This window comes from Callorhinus ursinus, unplaced genomic scaffold, assembly GCF_003265705.2.
Source record: "Callorhinus ursinus isolate GAN/ISIS: 27379988/994484 unplaced genomic scaffold, GSC_fseal_2.0 scaffold34, whole genome shotgun sequence".
NCBI lineage: Eukaryota > Metazoa > Chordata > Mammalia > Carnivora > Otariidae > Callorhinus > Callorhinus ursinus.
In genome coordinates this window covers 14,292,826-14,306,795 of record NW_027397096.1, presented here as the reverse complement: position 1 = coordinate 14,306,795, position 13,970 = coordinate 14,292,826, and positions in this window count along the sequence as shown.

The following is a 13,970-nucleotide window of genomic DNA, read 5'->3' as shown; positions in this document are numbered from 1 at the left end:
TGGACACTGCCTGTTATTTCATTTTCATTCAGTGAATCCAAGTCTCTGCTTCTTGCACACACATTCACTTCAAGGTCTATGTAATTCAACTACTAAGTTTTCTTCCTCCCCAGTTTAGCCTCTCCTACTTTGCTGCCTTTCAAATTGTGTTGAAAATGAAGCTTAAGGATAATGAAAACTAGTACTTATGAAGACCATTATCCTAATGACAATATTGCTGGACTCTCTTGAACTTCTTATTCTGGGATCTAGAAACCCTTCTCCAGCAATCTTCTCCCAGCACCTCTGGAGAGGGGTTTTCCCACTAACAGGAAGTAGAGGTCAAGTGAAAACAGTCCAGAGCTGGGATTCAGAAGTGTCACTTTTCTTGAGGAAAATGGCTAATTTTCTCTCTATCCATGAAAGGAAACCAGAATTCCTGATTGTTCCCCAAACTCTCCCTTAAAAAGAAAATTTAGTAACTTTTAAATTTAGATGGAATTTTAAACCTTAGGATACTTTCCAATGGGAAAATATCTAAAAGTTTGGAACAATTACTCAAAAATAATCAGCTCCAAATGTTTTGAGGAATATAATGAAACCAGTAAGATCAAAGATTCCAGCCTTAGAAGGGGCATTTCTACCCTTAGGACAGTCAATATCCTTAACTACAAACAAATGAGTCCCTTCACAAGCCAGCTTCCACAGACCATACTGGGGTCCAGTCAAAAGACTAGTGATGTCTAAAGACAGTAAATTCATCCTGATTATTGTAAACAACTTTCAGTGGTTCAATCAATGGTGTTACCTTCGGATATGAGAACTGAAAATCTGGTGCCTAAGAAAAAAAAAAAAGTGTGCCTATATCCACCCAAATAAAACTCAGATCCCCTCCCCATCTTGTTCAGGTTCCTCTTTCCCATCTCCTCTGCCCCAGCTTGTATAACCTGTCACTTAACCTCAGGGTCTCATTTCCTCATCTGGAAAATGAGGACAAAATAAGTACCTATCTCACAGGGGTGACTTGTGAATTAAATGAGTAATGTATGTAAAATGCTTAGAACATTTCCTGTAATATAACAAGTGCTAAGTAAATATTTTTTGGTGCTATTTAGTGGTTCTAGATTAACTTTGGGGCTGGGAATGGCGCATAACTGAGCCAGTTAATTATTCCTCTCTCTTTCAAAGTGACCAGTATTTTTTACCATGCCTCATCCCCCCCTCCGCTTTTTTTTTTTTTTTTTTTAAAGATTTAGAGAGTCACCGTGTGCAGGAGCCCTGTGTGGGGTTGGTGGGGGGTGGGGTGGGGGAGATGGAGAATCCTGAGCATACTCCCCTCTGAGAAGGGAGCTAATGGGGCTCTATCCCAAGACCTGGAAACAATGACCTGAGCAGAAACCAAGAGTCAAACAATCCACTGAGCCACCAAAGCATCCCCCACCCCCACACCTCTTCCAAAGAGCCCTAAGGTAAGTGGTCAGAAGGCTAATAAGACAAAGGACGATGCCTGTTAAGATCAGCTCTTCTAGGGGTGCCTGGCAGACTCAGTCCAGGAACATGAGACTCTTATTAATTTCGGGTTGTGAGTTCAAGCCCCACATTGTGTGTAGAGATTACTTAAATACTTAAAAAAAAAATGATCAGCTCTTCAAAGGCAAGTTTTAGCAAACATTAGAAAGCAACAGGATATTTCCTTCCTATTTTGGAGAGGATTTTAAAATCTGTGAGTACTAAGGATTATAATTAGATTTAGAATCCTAGGAACAGAAAACATCTCTGCTGTTGTCAATTACCTGTCCCCAAGCAAGACTCCTCAACAAACTGAAAACAAATCAAATCCAAAACTTTCAGCAGGGAAGATCTACTTCAAAGAAGTTAGAAGAGCCTTCAAATCTGGCAAGTTAATGGACTAAATCTTCATGCAAAAAAAGCTAGAACTGACAATGAACCAATCTACTAGTAAAAACCAAGAATGCAATATTTGCAAATACAAAAAAAAAAAAAAAGGAAAAAAAAAAAACAACGACCAGAGAGAAATGTTACCCTTCATTACCAGCCTCAATGCAATCGGGGAGGAAAGGAAGTACATTTTACCAAAGGGAACACCCCCCTATCCCCCCAATCAAAACAAAAACACCACCACCCAGGGAAGCTTCTGGGAGGAAAGCAGAAGTAATCTCCTCACCCCCCCCTGCAGTCCACCCCAACTTCATAACCACACTAAGGGCTTAAACCAATTACCTGTGGCCCATGTGGTCAGATGTTGGGTTTGTGTTTCAATTCTACCACCTAAAGTGTCATCACTAGTTATTTCTGCTTTAACTGGTAAGGTGAGGAAGGGGAAACAATGGAGAATTTTTTTTCTGAATACCTATTTAAGTTCCTTGACAGCTGGACAGTCACAGAGAACAAAAGTACAGGAAGCAAATCTACCCATCTTCCTGGTAGACATTTAGTTCAACTGGTAGTTGAGGGTTTAAAACACAATTCTTTCCCTTTTTCTCTTTCTTTCAAGTAGGTTCAACCAACTGAGCTACCCAGGCACCCCTAAAACAGCTTCTAAGAAGGGTCACATACCTAAGGTGCCAAAAACAAGTCCAAAGCCATGGAAATGCATTTATCACTTTAACTCCTCTACTAGAAAGAAGCTACCAGAAATCAATGCTAAACCTATCGGTTCTATCCACAAAGCATTTGAGTAGAAATACTAACTTCCATTTTATAACTCCTGAATGGCTGACAGAGGACATCTAACAAATAGCAAGCAAAATAGCATAGGACACAGAAGGAAAGAAACTAAGACAGGTCAAAAATACACCAAGTAAGAAATTCAATACAACTGGAAAACGTACTCTCAGGCACCAACATTTCTCCTTTAGCCACCTGTTCCTCCCTGCCCTCAGATGCCCCAAGCTCAGGGTAATGGCTAAGCTTGAAAAAAAATCGATACCTAACAAGTCACACAAACTTGGTGGGCCTGAACCAAACTAAAAGCTTAGCTCAGTTACATCATGCTAATATTAAAAACATAAATGAAATCCTTACATGAAGTTATTCTGGTACAGAGATAAACCTCTTTTTCAGTGGCTCTAGCCTCCACCCCAAGCACATTCCTCTGGTTGAAAGGATGTAATGACACTGAACAGAATTGTGTTACCCATCTGCATTATCAGAAAAACCATTCATTTGCAAAGATTACTACTTATTAGTGCCCATCCAAATGTTGTGAAGAGGAGGGGCAGAGCAAAAACATAAATCAAGTGAATATTCTCTACCCAAACCCCAATAGATACACCTCTTTAGTAATTTCTTCACACCAGATTTAGGGGTAGTCCAGAGTTCAGGAAGGATTTTGTTTCTTAAAATCTAAGAGTTGGCGTATTAGTATATGCGGATTTTATGGTTCCCTCTTTCTGAGTTATTAATCCCCCCTCTCCCTTTCATGGGCCTAGAATTAAGGAAAAGGCTCATCAGGTCAATATGATGTTCTGCTGAGGATCCCTCCATTCCTAGTAAGAAAGGGAACAGAATAATGAAACAGGTGTTGAGGAACTGATGCATTATGTTCCCCGTGTGACGGAAGTGAGCAGTGATGACCGAAGACACAGATAAGACATCACAAGACTATCTAGACTAAGCTTTAGGAAGGCTGCTCTGTTCTAGAAAGCAATGCCAAAAGATGGCAACACAAGGCCAGAACCGCATAAAATCTGACTAAGGCTACACAGGGGAGGGAATTCACTCCTTTAAAGAGGTTTCTTGACCCTGAGAAGTCTCTGAACTAGACACTGCCTAAAGTTCAGTCATTGGGCCCAGGCATAAAAGCAGGTGCAGGAACCTGACAAGCTGTTAAAGCTCAACATAGGGACAACAGCTGTACTCAGCATTTACCCCTGAAGCTGTGAATAAAACATCAAGCTTACCAGCTATCCACAAACACTACTGGAAGCATCGCACCCTTGACTGCGGGAGCAGCGGCAGGAAGCTCTTTCCTAGAATTGAAGAACAAAGACCAGAATTCCTAGAGGACAGTGTTGATTTTGACTTGAACGATTTACTATGGTAAACAGGGACGATGGGTCAGATTCTAGACTTTTCTTCTGAAGTAACTTTAGTCTTTTAAACAAAGCATACAAGGCTCTCCTCAACTAGTTCACAGAAATACATTAGCCCTCTACCCCCAAAGCCTGACCCTGTCCTCTGCTTTTTGTTTTACTGACCTAACATTAAGTGGCCCCCTTCAGCTCCCAGTTGTTTCCTCTTATTTTTCCAGCTTCCTCTCCCACTGCACCTTTCCTTTCACTTTCTCTCCTGTCATTCAGCAGTGAATACTCAGGGGAGCAGATGGCAAGTAGTCAATCCAAACCGTGAAAATGCTGCCTGAGCACTGGGTGTAAGGTAATCCCAGAAACAGGCATTCTAAGATACACATTATTTCTGCCTTTAGTAGTTTGCACTTTAGATAGTAAAGGCATAATATACTTACTCTTCACATATGGAAGAGGGTCTTCAGACCAATCTATTAGAACTAGATTCATAATATGGGATGAAAAAATCCCTCAGTGATGCTTCGCAAGGACATTAGAACCATCTGCATTGGAACTGATAACCTTTATTCCTACCGTCATTCATCCAGTCCCTTACATAGTACACTCAGCAAAATTCATGAAGGCTGAGGAAGCCCCCGTTTGATAGATTTAATTTAGCTCAGATAGTTACTCTAATCACTTAAGCAAAGCACATGGAAGGGTCTAAATTGGTACTATAATCTGTGATTAGCTCTCTCACTAAAGAGATGAGAAAATTGAAAAGGATGCTGGACTACTATAGGTAGGTTTAGGATTTATTCCAGTTACTTCCTGAAAAACCACGGGAATTTGAGAGGGGAAACACACCTGTGTAGGCAGGGAGCAGAAAGGGGAAAGGGCACCACCAATCCAACATCTCCCATCAGTAACATTTACTCTAATTTAGTAAGTCTATCCTGGTGGCTCATAAGAGCCCTGGTGAACACCCAGTCTTAGATATTGCATGGGTAAAGTCAAATTCAGGCTGTGCTAATTCCAACCCAGAATAACGTATTTCAGATTTCGAAAGGCCAGTCAGGACACCCCAGGGACTACTTCCCCAGTTCATAATGGCTTCTAATCATCTTAAGGACAAATCAAAGACCTCCCTATCCCTAATGTAGACTTTTCCTTACAGAAATGCTTCATATGTTTAACTATCCTGTAACTATTGTGCAGGCTTCGCTATTTCAGTATGCAAGTATTTATTGAACACCTGTATTAAAATGCCTGAAACCGTACTAGTCACTGGGGATACTTTAAGGATCTCTTCAAGTAGAGAAACCAAAACTTGAGAATTATAGACTAGTTAAGACAAAGTGCTTAAAGAGCGCTGGAAGAAAAAAAAAATTTAAGAGGGTATTGTGCTCTTTAATACTAAGTAGGAGACTTCACCTCATTAGTTCCCACGTGACAGTTTTGACACCAAAGATTATCATGTAGGATTGCTGAGTATCAAAACTCAAGCCTAAGGGGTTGTACACTCAGGACTAAGTGTAACGCAGATTTTTACTGCAAACTGAAGAGTGGGAATTCACACATTGTCTTTTAAAATTCTTCTACCTAGAGTGGTAAGTAAAACAATTCAATCTTTCTCGTGGATCTATTTTACTACTATAAATTTGTGTGTACTCAGCTACCGGAACAAATGCATATGTTTATAGACATTTACCCATATATGGGGTCTTTTCTAAGCTACTCTCCTTTGTGGGGCTGTTGCCTACTTAAGAGTTGCTAGCCAGGCCCTGCTGTCCTGTGAGGCCAGCCTGACTGGAGGGGTTAAAAGAGGGCAAGGGCATCTCTGATACTGGCTCGGTACTGCATACTAGAAAGTCAGGGAGCTGAACACCCCACTTTCTTGCTGCTGAGCTCTGGGCCTCAGCCACTGAGTCTAAATGAACTCCTGCTTCAGAACAGCCCCCAACAACCGGGGTAGGAACACGATAAAAGACAGCACCATGGGACACCCTGGTGGCATCAGGTGGATATTACAGGTGATGTTCACGAGTCAAAGATTTAACTTGCCCCTATAAACCGCCCTGCTGTAAAAGGCTGGCTTTTAAAAAAGAACAGTAATAAATCTGTCACAAGGATTCAAGTTCTGGGCCCGTCACCTTCACATCTTTGAACCTATTTCCTCAAACTGCAAAGTGAGGCTAATACCAGCTGAGCATTAAAATGAATGTTATTTCATGGACGTTGGCTACCACTTTCCTTGAGAATAAGGTATTTGTCTTATGCCCTTGCGTTTTTCCCTTAAAACTTTCCATAAAAAGAAGTAGCAAGGGCATGAACCCTTGAAGCCACGACTTTGGAAATAAGCCCAATGTTTGGAGGACCATATTATTTTATCTAGGCTATGCAATGCACCTAAGATTTCATGAACATATTTATTCATAAACATTAAGGTATACATTAGCATACCAGCCATCTTGGAATAAGTGTCAAAAAGTTAACACAGTGCTTGTTCTCAGAGTTTACCATGTACCCAGGGGAAGCAAAACACATATACATGAAAACTATACAATATGCAAATACATACATTATACACGACCCTATATAAACATGAAGAAAAGCAAATCAGAAATATAGTGCAATTAGTCCAAGAATGTTTAAGCCTTTAGCTGACCATGAAGGGGTGGAAGAATTAGAGACAAAAGAAATGGGGATGCTTGTAGGGTATTGTGTGTGGGGGAAGGTTTGTTGAGTCTCTTGGCTTTGAGACAATTAAGTAACCAGGGTCAGAGTCCTGGAGTCACATTCACTGACTCCCAAACCAAGGAAATACACTACCCCTTTTCTAAACTCTGTATTAATCTTCACCTATCAATGCCTTCACCTATGATGCCACCAGTGTCCCATGTCTTCACTAATAAAGAACCAAAATAATCCAACCCCCAAATCTGCAGGAATTCTCAGAGGTATGACCACTAGATTTGGAAGTAATTTAAGGCTTCTTCTGTTGAGAATCATGCTTAAGAATGATGTAAATAGGACACACAGGAGGAAGCAAGAGGGAACCACTCTACTCTTAGACCTAACAGCACCAATTCTTGGTGATCAATACTCAGAAAGTATGCACAGCTTGCAAAAGACCAACTTTCTTCTTGACTTTCCAAGACTGACCTTTGGGACATTTACTTCCCCCATTATACATGGCTTATGCTAGCATTTCTTTTGAGAGGGCAGCGGAGGAGGGGGAATGAATCCCAAGTGGACTCGGCTGAGCACAGAGCCCAACCTCACAACCCAGGTATCACGACCTGAGCTGAAACCAAGAGTCGGATGCTCAACCACTCAACCAGACTTAAGCCACCCAGGCATTTAAACTTGATTTCCTAGCATCACATCTGAGGAGGGATTATTTGATGCAGTATTAAGATTACCATTGTTTTCTCCAATAATCCACCCAGTTACCCAGAAGTTTGTGGAACAGGGTCCTATTGTGATGCTTTTAAGGAGTAAAAGTTCTTTCCATCTCTTCACATTTATTAAACTGTCAGCGCTGCATTTGGCTGAATGGGAGATACAAATACTACAGAAACCTCACTGGGCAGGAAAAACTAACACAAAACTTTCAACAGTAATAAAGATTCTGAAATTAAATGCCTCAGAGAAGAGAGCTGTTATACGGGCTTAGAAGTTTACTTTTTAGTTTCAGGAATTAAGCTTAACTGAGGTTGATCAGGATTTGAAGCTTCAGAGTAACTGCTAAGTGAGAGGACAGAAAGAGAAATGTCTATAAACACACAGAAGCAAAAACAAGCATGGTCAGTATTTACCAGACCAACCAGAGCAAGGGAAGATGTGATTGAGAATAGTGGTAAGTTGGAAAGGCAGACTATAACCCATTGTTGATTTCTATTAGGGGAGTTGACATAATGTTTTAGGAAGATCAGACTTGATGGCCAGGATGGATATTAGAGTCTGTGAAACCACTTCAGTAATGAATCTGGGTACACAGGTAAGTATGCTGGTATGGCAAATGGAGATGGAACACAAAACTAAACAGCATTTCGATGTGGCAAATAAAACTACAGTTCAAGTCATAGATACAATGAACGGTACTGTGGCTAAGAACTGGTTACAGAAAATCATAGAACTTAGGGGGTGCCTGGGTGGCTCAGTTATTAAGCATCTGCCTTTGGCTCGGGTCATGATCCCGGGATCCTGGGATCGAGCTCCGCATTGGACTCCCTGCTCCGCGGGAAGCCTGCTTCTCCCTCTCCCACTCCCCCTGCTTGCATTCCCTCTCTGTGTCTGTCAAATAAAGTCTTAAAAAAATAAAGTCATAGAACTTAACTATGACCTTGGTGCAAGTTCAGTACCTAGTTTTAGAGGACAAAGGAGCCATTTTTAGTTTTCTTTGTTGTAGTGTGCTTGCTGTACTGCTAATAAACATTTCACGTCTTAAAAGGTGGACGTCACTCTTGATTTATTAATTCAAATTCCTTTAAAAAAAAAAAGTCTCCAAAAATAACTAGAAACACTCCAGGAGGTCAGAGAATGGAAAATGATATTTTAATGTTACATACAAATATTTAACTTCTACTACTACACAACAAGTATCAATTAAAGATTTATTCCCAACTTAGACACAAAAGAAATTTAGACCTATATTTACTGGTTACTTATTCAAGATATTCAGAACGGGAAATAATTCAAATCTCTAGGTTTCTCTTCCATAGCAATTGAATAATTATCTTGAGTGTCTATTCAGTGCATAGCTATTTTGTGCTATGTACCTGGAAGGGGGAGGAAGAAAGATTACGACCTGTTAGAAAAGACAGATACATAACAACTCACTGATAATCAAGGCAGAATGGCAGTTTTAAAATACAGTAGCAATACTCTGCGAACAGAGGAAGAACCAATAGTGCTTTTTCTCTTAAGTGAGTTCTTATAGTGACTATTGTGCCAGACACTGTTTTGGTTCCTCAGAAAATAAAATTTCATGATGCAAGAAAGTTGAAGTAGATGGCTGGATAGTGTAAGCAAGCTAAGTGACATGGCTATACTAGAGGAAAATACACAAGTCTATGTCCACACACAAAGTAATGATTCTGTCTGTATGATAGGTATTAAGTTTCCAGGAGGTGATTTTTGAGGTACTATGCAGTGTTCAAGTTATACTTCTCTAAATGAGCAGACAGAAGCATTGCAGGAGAAACAGTAGGACCAAATATAAGAAATGCTGGAGAATGTCAAGTCCTGGGATATGGAGTTTATCAGGGGGAGGGCTAGAAATGAGATTACAGAAGTAGGCTAGGGGGTAGGTTACTAAAGGGCTCAGCTGCCATATTTTTAAGAATAACCTCCAAGCATTGAGGTTTCAAGTAACTATAGTAGAAGGTGAGAACGTAATTTTTCATTAAAAAAAAAAATTACCCTAGCCAACAGTTAGCTGGTGGACAGCTGGGGTTTGGGATGAAGAGATTAATGAATTTCTAACCACACTTGGCATTCACTGACCATACAGTAGATGGTAGAAGTCACATTTCTAAGCCAGCCACTTTAAGGGCGTAAGAGATTCAGCCCAGGACTTCCAAGTCGTATTTAGAGGCTGTAGGTTTTCTGTTTACCAGATGCAGTAGTCTCTTCCTGTTTTAAACCATTATTGCTGCAATTTGAAAGCTTATCCCAAACTTCAGTTGTTAAGGCTCCCCTAATATTCAGCAACTCAGGACACAATTCTGCCATGCCCGTGGCACTTTACATCTCCAAGTTTAGCCTTTTTCTCTTACAAAGGGAATGCTGGATTTTCAATTGTCCAATTTTGGTTTTAGAGTGTCTCTTCACAAGTTAAATTAAGGAGACCTCATAGCTAACATTCCTAGGATTAAGGATAGGAAATTACCAGTCTAGAGCATTCTCAATCCAACTTGCACCAAGCCTGCTAGTCAGCAACCACCTTCTGTGGCTTCACTTGCCACAGAAAATGTCAAGCGGGCTGACAAGCTCTACTGTGTGAACTTGATTTTCTTCTCCCGGAAAATACTTTTTTTTGCTCTTAGTATCTTATTCTTCAAAGCAGCCAAGTTTCTAACATTAATGTTTTAGGGAGAGCACTACCATACCATTTTCTTGATGAAATTAGATCAAGTGGGCCTAAGATACTTCAATGGTATTCTTAAACAGGAGGGAAGTTTCTGTCCTTTACATTTTTTGCCAATGTAAGGTCATAGGGAAGGGGATGATGGAAGTGACAAATGCTCGTGTTAATACCCCCAAAATTTCAGTCTTAATATAAAATGACATTAACATGACAAGAGAACTATGCGCATGGGCTTTCTGATCACAAGATACTCTGTGCCTAGTTATGCAAGGCCTAGAAAACAAAAATACAAACACAGTCAACTTAATAAGCAGGGTTTTAACTAACACTCATTAAGTATTTTAGTAATGCTGAGAAGATTCCAGAAATGTTTCATGCCATAAAAATGACAAAGATCTCTGAAAGTATGTTTGTTTTTCCTGAGATCAATTTTATGCCTAGATTGCCATTTGCAGCACACATCTACTCCTGTACCCAATTCTTTCACTTCTGGCCTCACTGATCCATACCTGTAGGTGTACAGGGGAGGCAGGAAAACAAGCAGATTCACGTCTTCAGTATTTTCTCCTATGTCCCTGAACTTATTTTTCTTGAGAGGTTCAGTGCTAATAAAGCTCTGTTCAAGACCTAAATGGATCCTTACTCAACAGATGAGAAGGCAGAGGTTAAATTACAGGAAGAAAACTTACCCACCCTAAAAACCCCACCTAACTTTGGAGCTGACATAACTAGAATAGTTGGTTTCCACCTTCCTTTTAGGGATTCTTTGCAGTAGAGATACTCTCCCGGTTTACTTTATATAATAGCTCCCTCTAGTGGCTACAAGGTTTTCCCTAGCATTTAATCCAACAGGGGAGAACAGACCATGGTTGAAAAAGCAAAAACAAAACTTACTAGCCATTTGGCATCCCTTTAAGTTGTCTTGTATTTGGTGAAAAGGAGTACAGCATTCTAGGGGTTCTCAATTTCTACTACCTTCACGTTGATAGTTCTACCAACAGTTGATAGACTAAGTCACAAGGTAGCAGGAGTTAAGACATTTAACTTGGTTCAACGTTAACTCCTTTGTACTTACGAGATAAAGACACCCAGAATCTGAACTCAAGATCTTAGTATTATTTCATCTGTTGTTTTGTACACCTAAAACAGCAACTCCTTATGCAAAGGCTATGCATAAATTTTCTCTCCCCAATAATCCAGCTGAAGGAACTTATTAAAATGTTTACTATGAGGTTATTTCTGCCTATTAACTTCTACATGAAAAGGCTATTTTTTGGGGGGTACTACAGAAGCACCAAGCGATTTAATAGAAAAATTCCTTGATTCCTACAAAAATCACAACCACCTTCAGGTATAGCTTTTGAAGTTATCAAGATGCATCCCCAAAGTCCTCAATCACAGGAATAAGTGCTGGTTTAAGTATAACTGCAACTTCTTGGGCCTCTATTTAAAAAGCAAATTTTTGCCAGGATTATTTACTCGGGATGTTCCCTTATAATTGCATCAATTCATGCCAATCTCAGCTTCTCTTATATTTATCAATATTCCTGTAAAGTATTGAAAAAAAATTACCCCCAAGAATTGAATATACCACTACATACACTAGAATGGTAAGAGTATTTCCTTCAGTGGAGTACAACTGTGAGTCCACTATAGCAATAGAATATAAAGAAATGTGGGTCATACCTTTTTTCTCGTGGCTGCTTCAGCCTAAAAAGACCGGAAACTTAGATCTCCATTAAGAAAAGATCCACACTTAACAGGTTTTCACTCACATGAACCTTAGCCCTATATTCTGTAAGAGTTCTATAATCTCTTATCCAAACTCAAGGGGGCAGGTGTATTTGAAATTCAGAGCCATTCACACTTCATATAATAAAATAAAGTATGGTGTATATATATAGACTCTGTATCATCTAACACCCCCAGCAAAGCCTATGGCAAGGGGGTAACGAAACCTCAGTATTTCTGCAGAAGACTGTGCAGTCCCAGTAAGTGCAAAATGAGGGCATCAATTCTGGTCAGGTTTCACATTCAACAACAAAGTTCTCAGAATTTTTTGGATAAGAGATTGTGAACCGGTTTTCTGCCTTTGAAATCTTCATACTGGGATGGAACTAAATGAAACCAGACTGGTTGTTACAACAGAACTTCAGCCTAATAGTCTCTTTTTAATACTATTTACGGTAAATACATACATAGAACTTAATTTATATTTCAGTACAACTTCATATACAAAGTGAAAAGACACATTAAGAAATTCATCTGCACAGAAAACTTGAAAACACACATCAGTCTTAATGAGCAAGAGGTTTCAAAGATAAAACGGAGAAAGCTGAAATTCTAGAATCATACCAAACTTAAACACTACAGTAAGTGGACACAGGAGCACTCAATTTATGAAGATATTAAACTTTAGGGGAAAAACATTTTTAACAAGGAAAATCTGTTCATACAGTATTTTAAAAAAATTTAAAACAAATTTTAAAAATAAAATTCAGATCCCAAACAATTAGGAATCAGAAAATGGGTTTCTTACCTTTTGTTTCCAGAAGGATGTGGGCTGAACAGCAAGATGGGTTATTCAATCTGACGTTATGAAAAATAATTGCTTCTTAAAAGTTTTTCCTTGGTTAGAAAATAACAAGCTAATTATAGGCTCCCTACACTATTCTAAGGGGACATAAATAGGGAGAAAAAGGGAACAATTCAGGGCTACTTTTTTAGTTCCAAAACAGTGCAACACCCTTCTAACAGCTGCCAAAATGGATAGAGGTTTAGGGCCCATTTCCTAAGACTGAAAAAAGTCTGCATCTGCCCTCACAGCTTTTTGCTGTCTGGTCCAGTGCCCATCTACCTTCTATAAATATGTAGCCAAGTCCTCTAAACTTCAGACAGCCTATTATCAGATATTTTCTAACTCACTTCAATTCTGAGGTTTGGACTACTAAGTTTTTAGTAGAACACAGCTTTCAACTTAGCTTAAATGCTCTCAATCTTCAGTGAAGGCAAAATGAACACAAGCTTAAGTCTAGCTCACATTAACCTTTCCAAAATTAGTTTAAAAAATACTTATATTCTATACATGAAACGGCTTTAATTAGTAAAAATCTTTCCACTTCTTGAACATTGTATTTTGAATTCTTGCATAAAAACTACAAACTTCCTTATCTAAACCAGTTCTTTACTTGTAAGTGGAATCTTAGTTTTGAACTTAAATGTCCCTTCTCTTCCTCCTTACATTCCACAAGGTCCATCAAAATGTTTTGGTTGGGTGCCCTTATGCAAATGTGCCCTTATCTACTGGGGCCCATTTCTTCTATTCCCAAGATTATGTCTAGTTTTCCCTAAGTTTCAAATTATGTCACCTGCATAGTGGTCTTAAATTCAGCTTCCAGCTCTGATTAGCATCCAAGGCAAATGTTAAGACTTAGTTATTTCTTTTGAGTGCAGAAAAAAGTGTTTTGATGGTTTTGACTAGCTATGAGGAAATCAAAAGAAAAAGATTAGGGATTTTAAGTAAAAATCTCCTCCCCCAACTCATTGAAAATTTAGCACCGAGGGGCTATCAAATAAAAAGATACAAGAACTAGCAGACTAAGATATAAATCACTGCTTTGGTATGTTTTGGATACAGAATAATCTTATGGTTGAGGATTTGCAAGGCAAAATTCTAAAGAAAGCCCAGCTTTTTATTAACAATAAATAAGCAGTTAAAATTCTAGTGTATTATTCACATTTCAGAAAAAATGTCATTTGTGTTAAGAGCTCTAATCTGTGAATTTAACATTTAATACTTACCAATTTTTGAGAAAAGCTTGAAAATCTCAAAGGCTATCCCCAAGTTAACATTAACTAGTCACTACCCA